This window comes from Phaseolus vulgaris, chromosome 3 (genome assembly GCF_000499845.2).
Source record: "Phaseolus vulgaris cultivar G19833 chromosome 3, P. vulgaris v2.0, whole genome shotgun sequence".
NCBI lineage: Eukaryota > Viridiplantae > Streptophyta > Magnoliopsida > Fabales > Fabaceae > Phaseolus > Phaseolus vulgaris.
Genome location: NC_023757.2, coordinates 31,259,124 through 31,270,304, shown reverse-complemented (window position 1 = coordinate 31,270,304; position 11,181 = coordinate 31,259,124).

The window sequence follows — 11,181 nt, the reverse complement described above, 5'->3', positions numbered from 1 at the left end:
ATGATAGATGAGCAGATAACTATGATCCAGACCCTTCAAGCACAAATGGAGGAGATACGAAAAAAAAACATTGTGGATCAATTGAAGAACGACGAGGATCGACGTTAACAAAAGGAGGAGATGTCCCTTCTTAAGAAACAAAATACAAATCTTCATTAGCGACATGAGGGGCCTAAACTAGAAGAACAATCGCGAACAGCTCTACCAACCCCTCAAACTCATCAATCTAGGGTACCACCTTCGCCAACCCATCAAACACCTCACACCCTTCAAACACATCACACTCACCAAAGCTCCAAAAACAATCCCGCCCTAGATGATGAGGAGGACACGAGAGGACACCCATTCACATACGAGATAATTGACATACCACTTCCCCTCAAGTGGAAAGGGTTAACTATCAAATTGTATGATGGTTCTACCGATCCAGACGAACACCTAAATGTATTTAAAGCACAGATGACCTTATATACAACCAACAAATCAGTATGGTGTAAGGTCTTCCCTACCTCTCTCCAAGAGGGACCACTAGGTTGGCTCACTGGTCTCCCTCCCAACACCGTGGGGAATTTAAAAGTCTTCACAACAAAGTTCATCATACAGTATGCAACAAGCCGACCACATCACACGTCATTTATGTCTCTTCTTAATGTGAAACAAGAAAAGGGAGAGTCCTTACGAGCATTTATAGACAGATTCAACAAAGTATGCATGGGTATCAGAAATTGAATGCTCGAGATAGCCATGCATCATCTAGTTGGGGCAATCCGTCCTGGCCGATTCACCGAAAGTTTAATCAAGAGACCAACCAAAAATATGAAAGAATTGAGCAACCACACCACCAAATTCATTCAGATAGAGGAACACATCAACTACCATAGAAGTCATCAATTTGAGGTTATCGAAAAGGGGAAGGAGAAAGAAAAAAGCAGAGGAAATTGGCCTCTACCAGGTCGATCTGACCGAATCAAAGAAACTCGAGGACCCCAATTTTTAAATTACACACCACTAACTGTTTCAAGGGGACGACTTTTGGATAAGGCATTGCAAGTTGAGTTAATCCTGGCTTTGAAGCAATAACAAATTCCAAGAAATGTATATACTTCTAAACACTGTCAATATCATCGCAATTACGACCATACGACCGAAGGATACCAAGCATTGGAAGATAAAATAGAAGAACTTATTCAAGCATGTCACTTCCACAAATTCATTAAGACTGATACCAATACATATCGATCCCTACAGAGGGATCGGTACCCATCTAGAGGGCAAAAAGAATACAAAGATCGGTCAGGACGGGGAGATTCACGTCGATGTGATGACAACCAACATTCGACGAGACAAAGACGAAGTGAAAGCCCAGTAAGAAGCACTCGACCACGAAGCAAAAGTCCCGAGAGGAACAATCGGGCGAGACGTAAGGTCCAAAAAGTTATTAACACTATTGTCGGGTCGGTGTCACTCGGCACGCCTGAACGAGAAATCAACACCATAGATGGAGGCTTTGCGAGAGGTGGATGTTCCAATTCGGTCAGGAAAAAGAATCTTCGAGCCATCCAGTTGGTTCATTCCACATCCACTCGGAATTGACCAAGGATGCCCCCAATCACTTTCACTAAAGATGATTTTACTGCAATAAATCCAGCGCAAGACGACCCCATGGTAATAGATAAATTTGTAATCACCAAAGTTTTGGTGGATTAAGACAGCTCAGTCGACATCCTTTACTGGAAGACCTTCAGGAAAATGAGGATTCCAGAATCAGAAATCCAACCACATGAAGAACAGATTGTCAGATTCTCAGGCGAATGAGTAGACACAAAGATTTATTGATTTATACACTACGTTTGGAGAAGAGGGGTGTCTGAGTAAAACAAAAAAGATAAGGTATTTATTGGTTAATGCAAATACATCCTATAATATATTGTTCGGACGGTCTTCCATAAACCGTCTCTAGGCAATAATATCCACCCCTCACCTAGCCATAAAGTTTCCATCAACGACCGGAGATATTGCTACGATTCATGTAGATCAGAAAGTTGCTCGCGAATGCTACGTTGCAAGCCTAAAAGTCGAACCTACCAGACATATAGAGCATTGCCACGCGGCCGGTCCCGTGAAAGAGTAGCACGGTCAGCTAAGAAGCACCCTCATGAAGAAACATAATGGTCAACCGAGAGACGTTCTAGTGACAGAATAAGAGAACACATGGTCGCACTTGTAGATTTAGACCCTCGACTTGATGAAGCTCGTATGGAACCAGGCGAGGATCTTCGTCTGTTGCCTCTGCGTGACGCTGAACACAAGACCTACATTGGAACATCCTTGAAACCGAACGATAGTAAGCTGTTGAGTCAAACTCTAATTAACGATACCGATTTGTTCGCATGGACAATCATCGACGTGCCTGGGGTGAGTCCTAACATCATTACACATCATCTCTCTGTTTACAAAGAAGCAAGACCCATAACTCAGAAAAAAAGAAAAATGGGTAAGAAAAATGTGATGTTGCACGAGAAGAAATCGAGAAATTGATGAAGGTCGGCTTCATAAAAAAAGCACGTTACACAACATGGTTGGCCAACATAGTCATGGTCAAGAAATCGAATGGTAAGTGGAGGATGTATGTAGACTACACTGATCTTAACAAAGCATGCCCTAAAGACTCCTACCCCTTATTGAGCATCAATCGACTCGTAGACGGCGCAACAGGTCATATTATTCTAAGTTTCTTAGATGCATATTTAGGATACAATCAAATCCAAATGCACCCAAATGACAAAGAGAAAACAACTTTTATGACCGACTCCAACAACTTTTATTATGAGGTCATTCCATTCGGTCTCAAAAATGTGATGTTGCACGAGAAGAAATCGAGAAATTGATGAAGGTCGGCTTCATAAAAAAAGCACGTTACACAACATGGTTGGCCAACATGGTCATGGTCAAGAAATCGAATGGTAAGTGGAGGATGTATGTAGGCTACACCGATCTTAACAAAGCATGCCCTAAAGACTCCTACCCCTTATTGAGCATCGATCGGCTCGTAGACGGCGCAACAGGTCATATTATTCTAAGTTTCTTAGATGCATATTTGGGATACAATCAAATCCAAATGCACCCAAATGATAAAGAGAAAACAACTTTTATGACCGACTCCAACAACTTTTATTATGAGGTCATTCCATTCGGTCTCAAAAATGTGATGTTGCACGAGAAGAAATCGAGAAATTGATGAAGGTCGGCTTCATAAAAAAAGCACGTTACACAACATGGTTGGCCAACATGGTCATGGTCAAGAAATCGAATGGTAAGTGGAGGATGTATGTAGACTACACCGATCTTAACAAAGCATGCCCTAAAGACTCCTACCCCTTATTGAGCATCGATCGGCTCGTAGACGGCGCAACAGGTCATATTATTCTAAGTTTCTTAGATGCATATTTGGGATACAATCAAATCCAAATGCACCCAAATGACAAAGAGAAAACAACTTTTATGACCGACTCCAACAACTTTTATTATGAGGTCATTCCATTCGGTCTCAAAAATGTGATGTTGCATGAGAAGAAATCGAGAAATTGATGAAGGTCGGCTTCATAAAAAAAGCACGTTACACAACATGGTTGGCCAACATGGTCATGGTCAAGAAATCGAATGGTAAGTGGAGGATGTATGTAGACTACACCGATCTTAACAAAGCATGCCCTAAAGACTCCTACCCCTTATTGAGCATCGATCGGCTCGTAGACGGCGCAACAGGTCATATTATTCTAAGTTTCTTAGATGCATATTTGGGATACAATCAAATCCAAATGCACCCAAATGACAAAGAGAAAACAACTTTTATGACCGACTCCAACAACTTTTATTATGAGATCATTCCATTCGGTCTCAAAAATGTTGGGGCCACTTATCAAAGATTGATGGACTACATCTTCATAGACATGATCGACCGAAGTGTTGAAGTCTATGTAGACGACACTATCGTTAAATCCAACTCATGCGAACAATGCATCAAGGATCTACAAGAAGTCTTTCAAGCCTTCGTCACCATGGAATGAGACTGAATCCTCACAAGTGCGCGTTCGGGGTCGAAGGCGAAAAAATCTTAGGTTTTAGGCTCACTCATCGTGGCATAGAAGCAAACCCTGAAAAATGTAAAGCAATCACTGAGATGCGAAGCCATGAGAATGTCAAGGAAATTCAAAGGTTGATCGGACGACTTACAACACTTTCGAGGTTTGTCCCAAAACTTGTACAAAAGACTAAGCCTCTTGTACAACTATTATGAAAAGCTTCCAAGTTCCAATGGATCGACGAATGTGAAGGAATATTCCTTCAATTAAAAGCTTTCTTATCGTCTCCTCCGGTCATTCAGAAACCGGACGCCAAGGAACCTATGATTGTATATCTTGTTGTGTTAGAGGATGCAGTATGCGCAGTATTGGTTCAAGAGGTGGAGGTAGAAGAACGACCAGTCTATTTCGTCAGTCAAATACTTCATGGCGCCAAAATCTGGTAACAATTGATCGAAAAGGCCGCCTTGGCCTTAGTCATAATTGCACGAAAAATGCGTATACACTTTCATAATCATTGCATAATAGTAAGAACTGACTACCCCATTATGAACATTTTAGCGAAACTAGATTTGGCCGAACAAATGATAGGATGGGCAGTGGAATTATCGGAATTTTAAATTCAATATCATCCCGAAGGGGCAATTAAATTAAATCACAAGCTCTGGTAGATTTTACAACTGAGCTTAGTCCTCAGCCGGTCGAGGAGGGTGATGACTTTTTACGGCAAGTGCACCGCGTTTGTCAGAAGTAATAATTGTCCCTAAGGACGGATATCGATCCCACAAAGAACAGTGAATCATCGAGTACAATATTCGCTAAATATAACAACAGAACAATAAAAAAGAGTGTGAAGTGATTATGTTGGCACTGATTAATAAGAAAACAAACAAAGAATTAGTTGCTTCAATTGGAAAAATTGGGATTAAGTTTCAACTCTCTCACTCTCATGTATTTTGATTAGCATGTTAATATTAAGTTCTTTAATTGAAATTGATGCCCGTATAAAAATCATTTATATCGATTCCTCGCATATAAAATCCTTAAGAATGTTCCCTAACTATCGATCCCTCGCATACTTATAAGAAAAACTTAGAACGAAGCTCAGACGTTTAATAGCAATTAACATTTCAAGTCTATTCCTAGCACTCAAATATGTTAAGTATTGTTGTTTAGGTCCGAACCCTAAAAATACCTCCCGGTCAGATTTAAGATTCTCAATTTGTCACGGAGAATTAAAAGTAAAACAACAATACCAATAATCAATCAAGAACTGAATATTAATATATAAAATATCACCTCAATACATAAGAGTTTGAGCAGATTACTCCCAATCCCAAAGGGTAGAATTAGCCACGCATACTTCTATCACCTTCCATTCTCCCAATTGGGTTACAATTCACTCTATGGTGTTTTCCTCTCAATCTGGCACCCTAAGGTTGAGCCTCTAGCCCTCTATTTATCCTAGTTTTCTAGGGTTAGGCTAAATGATAAAACATAAAAAAGCCCAATCTTCATTTGTATCTTTTTCCATTCTGTGACCTTCTATCTTTATCTTTTTAGCTCAAATCATTCATCTTTAATCCAAATCTCCAATCTTCCTTAGAAATATGCAATTAACACCAAATTTGGGAATAAAATACTCTTATTCAAATAAAGATCATAAAAAGTGTAAAAAGGTATAAATTAATAAATTAGGGATTATTTTTTATGTAAATTAGCAATAAATCCTCATAAGTGTCTATATTTTAATATGAAATATTACTGAAATTAGACACTTATCAGAGGGGAATGCCCAATGGACTCTACACAATTATGGTTCCTCTAATAGTAGATCATGTGGTGCAGGGGTAGTACTCGAAGGACCATGAGATATCCTCATCGAGCAAACTTTGAAGTTTGAATTTAAAACATCAAACAATCATGCCGAGTATGAGGCTATTATAGTCGGTCTCAATCTCGCCCTTGATTTGGAAGTGAAAAAGCTCATATGCAAAACTGACTCTCAGCTGGTGCTCGGACTACTCAAAAAAGAATTTGAAGTTAAAGAGACGTTATTACAACAATATTATCATTTTGTGCAGGGTTTAATCGCAAAATTTACTGAGGTGGAAATCCAACATATCTTCCAGAAACATAATACCCAAGCTTATATGCTTTCCCGCCTCGCAACAACCAAGAAGAAATGACTCCACCGGTCGATCTCTGTGATCTTGAGCAATCATAGCGTTAGTTCAGAAGAATACATGATGATTGATAAAGAACCAACCTGGATGACACCCATCAAACAATATTTGATAGATGGGAATTGCGAGGCGTCTTCAAAAAAAGGTCACGAAATAGTAGGTCGCCCGTTTTATACTCATTGATCAAGACCTTTATCGGGGAGATTACAATCAAAATCTCTTAAAATGTATTACCCTTGAGCAAGCCACCTATGTTATGTGGGAGATACACGAGGGGGTATGTGGTACTCATTCGGGAGCTCAAACAATGGCAACCAAAGTCCTGCGGGCCTGTTATTACTGGTTGACTGTCTAGGGTGATTGTACAAAATTCGTACGGAAGCGTGTTAAGTGTTAGGAGTACGGTAGTCTATCTCACAAAAAACCTAAGAATCTTCATTACATTCTCTTCCCGTGGTCGTTCGTGAAGTGGGGGATGGACATCATCGGACCTTTTACCCCAGGTAAGGGGCAATGTAAATTCCTACTGGTCGACGTAGATTATTTCACTAAATGGATAGAGGTCAAACCCTTGGCGGCCATCACTGCACAGAATGTCCAATATTTTGTTTGAAAAAACATTGTGTGCAGGTTTGGGATATTGCATGTCATCATCACGGAGAACGGTCGAAAATTTATCGACCGAGGGTTGACTGAGTTTTACGAGAAGCTTGACATCAAACACATCACGAGCTCAGTAGAACATCCGCAAACCAACGGTCAAGCCGATGTCGCTAATAAAGGAATTCTTAATGAGTTGAAAAAGAGACTCGGCCCGACCAAAGGTAAGTGGACTGAGGAACTTCTCGAAGTCTTATGAGTTTACCGATGCACACCCCAGTCCACCACACAAGAAACCCCATATAGTTTGACCTATGTGACCGAAGCAATGATTCCTGTTGAAGTAGGAGAACCCTCCTTACGACGACAAACTCTGGATTCGGATTTGAATAAATAAAGTTTGTTGGTTGGCCTACACCTTATCAACGAACTTAGAGACAAGAGCAGAATAAGAGAAGAAGCATGCAAGATACGTGCAATGATAAGATATAATTCAAAAGTAAAGCCAAGAAACTTCCACAATGGAGACTTAGTCTGGCGAATGTGCAATGACGCTCGGAAGGACGACAACAAATTCTCGAGCAACTGGGAAGGACCATTCTGCATTGTAGATACAACGAAGGGCGATGCTTGTCATTTAGAATATTTATCAGGAAGAAATATATTGAGAACGTGGAATGCCACACATCTCAAATTTTATTATAGTTTATGAGAATTCAATAAAATAATGTACTCTTTCCTCGCTTAGTTGTTTTATCCCTAAGGAAGATTTTTGACCAAGAAGTTTTTAACGAGGCACTTTAAAATTCTTGTTTCTTGCCCACATAATTATCGTATCAACCAGTTAGTAATACTAATCGGTCTGTCAGCATAAAATTAAGGAGTAAACATAACTCACCTTTATTGGGAATCCGATCTCGACCTGTATATTGTTATCTAGAATAACTCTGAATAGGTCATCGTCAAGCGCGACTAGTGCCGACCGAATCAAATAAAAATATCGCACTGAGCGATTAGAATAAAATAAAAATATTGCATTGGGCGATCAGAATAAAATAAAATTATCACATCAAGCGATCAAAATATAAGAAAAATATCGCATCAACGTGGAGGGTTGTCGAGAGGAAGATGACCTTGCCTCTCCACCCACTTGAGCTGTCTTGGTCGGTCGACCCCTCTTCCGAATAACTGGGGGGCAACAGGAGCACTAGCGGGAATTACATCCATAGGAACAACTGGGTTGCCCTTCCCAATCGCCTCAAAGCTTCCTATCTTCCTGTTGACCACCTGATGCCTCACATTATTCATAAAGCTTCCCAACGATGGATCCATCCGAGTATTGATAGCAGCAAGACACAAAAGAAATTAAACAGCATCAACATAACAAATAAAAACTCAAGCATAAGAAATCTACATACCATTAATATTCACCCACTTCTTGGACGACCCGTATAATGTTATCACCTCCCGAGTAGGTAACTTATACTAAAGCTAATCAAATACAACCAGGATCGATTGGTCCAACGGTTATATGCATGACCACGGTCAGGTACCAAGCTGGGTCGAATTTTGGGTCCAATGAAAAGGGAATTTTGTTCACCCTTTTGTATTATAAAAGTAATCACAGTCTTCCGGCTCTACGAAGATTTTGAAGTATTTTTCTTTGAATTTTTTGTATGAAGTAGTGAAAGCTGCAAAACGAACATTCCTCAGTCGGCTCGATAAGGACAACCAACTTTCAAGAGTGCTTGGATGAGCACTGTAATAAAAAAAATGACTACGGTGTGGGAATAAACTTGAAAATGTCACAAAGAACTCAGAACGCTTGAAGGGCCGCCCACGAGTTGGGGTGTAGTTGGGTAGGAGCAACACTAAGGATCCGAAGGACCCCCATGGTAAAATCATCAAAAGATAGGCTCATATGCAGGTATGAAAAGAAGGTATTATAAATAGAAAAAGAAGTCTTGGGGTAGGTTTTCCCGACCGTGACAGACCCGGTCGGTGTGACCACAAATATCAGCCATCACCGAATCGAAAGGAAAATAAGGTTTTATGAAGAAATTTTGGATACAAATTTATCTAAACTATTGAAATCCCTAAAGCTAGTAGGGAGTTTTAAAACAGAAGAGTCGCCCCACTCATAAGTTGGACCCTCGGATGACCGATCAATTGAGTGGTCTGAACCACTCACTTCTCTTGCACTGCCAGATGCAGTGCGAGTGACAGAAGACTCGACATTAACAACACTATCAGAGGAATCGGAAGAAGAAGAAGACATTACTAACTTGAGTAAAGTACGAAGAGTGAAAGAGAGATTGGAAAGGTCGGTACTCAGAGCACTCAGTAAATCCTTTTGAAAGCAAAGCGTACACCCTACTATGTTCAAATGCACTAATATTTATAGGAAACTATGGAGGAGATAAGTAAGTGTGTCCTCCATTCAAAACTGTTAGATTCATATTCGTCCAATGGTTAACATTACTCGGCATATGAAACGACACTGCATCTCAACCGTCCAAGATATTTGATTGTATAGTGCCCATTCACGCGATGACTCTTTCTTAAAAAGTAAACGTCACATCCCTTCCAAACATTTATTGCACCTCATCATCACATCCCACCTCGACAACTCTTCAAAAATTAATTTCTTCCAGCCTAAGGGCAAGTGTACCGATCAATACCGGACGAACCAATCTCGGTCCCTATGACCGACCGCCCAAGTCAAAGGATATAAATATGGTAAGTAAAAACAATTACAATGGCATTGAATGAGTCAACCCACACTCCGAAATATATGAAAAATATCTCTAACATAACAGATAAAACCGATTAAACTGAAAGATACATCCCATATATTAAGGAACTGTATACACATTCGTTAACAACTAATATTCAACCCATAAGGGTCAATGCCCATAAACCAAGCACTATAAATAGAGCTTTCTGAGAAGAAGCAATATACATTTTTGACATTTGTACCGTCCGGATCCCAGCTAGGAATCCGACCGACCATCTAGGAGTCTGGATCTCAAGAGCTTCTGGGTCGATCGAGCACGACCAAAAAAGGGAAGGTCAAACCCAACCTCCAAGACCCATCAAGCCCGATACGCTAGCTTTTTTATGACCCACGTGATGCCCTTGATTACTGTGTAATATCCCCGCATAAATGCATTGATTATATTACTTAAATGTTATGATTCTATTACCCAAATACGCGGATTTATAAGCATGATATTCATATTCTATGCCAGGATACTGGAAAATGTCACATTAAAACCTGGGGAGACCTGTGTAAAAGATCCAAGCCCAAAAGGCTCATAAATAAATGACCACTGACAGAGAGTACTCTCAACTTGCATCTTTGCAATATATTCTCTATATGCACAATATTTTATGCTCTTACTGACTTGAGCGTCAGAGTGCAATCGCAGGTGGAACCCCCCTTTTTTTCTTGAAGGACAACTTTGTAGAACTTGGAGGGAGATAACAAGGAGCTCATCCAGATTCTGACCGACCTCGAGTCGGCAAGAACAACATTTTATAAAAATACACCTAATTCAAAGCATTGACTTAAGCGTTGGAGTGCAATGACAAGTAGTCCCGACCGACTAAACATCAACAGAAAAAGAAAGAAACTTGAAAGAATTTGTAAATCACCGACACATCAACAATTGTGCAACCAAGTACTATTTGGGCCTCTCTTTATCCATATTGATACTCATTAAAATAGAAATAAAAAATAAAAATTGACTTTGACTAGTGTCACATGTATTGTTTTAGAATAAATTATTTAATAGCATAATATAGCTGGTTCGGTCCCCATGGTCCCATAATCATTGAACCACCAATAATACCTTGTCCTTTCTCCGATTTAGAATTTGTATTCAGTATTGTTCCTCTCTTTTCAAAGCATTTACGTGGATACAACTTTGTGCTTCTCTTCCATTTGTTTATCTAGCTATTGCTTTCGGAAACCTATAATTTTTTGATTTTCTTATACTTCATCTCATCAATTTTGTCCATACGTTATGCAGCGTGTCTTCTCAAGTTTGGAAAGGGTGACTTCAAATCAAATCTCAAATCTGCCACGTGTAAAGGTTACCAATGTATCATACAAATTTAGGCAAAGTCTAAAAGAGCCAATTGGTTCCTCTACCCCATCAATTCGAATCTGCACCCATCATTTTCTGAAATTTCTAAAGTTCTCCTTCAGCATTTTATTTCAAACAGAGTGCTTCCATGACAGCACGTTCTATTGTTGGTGACTTCTCCAGGCAAGGTTGAGCCTAGGTGAAGTGGTTTGAGGTAAGCAT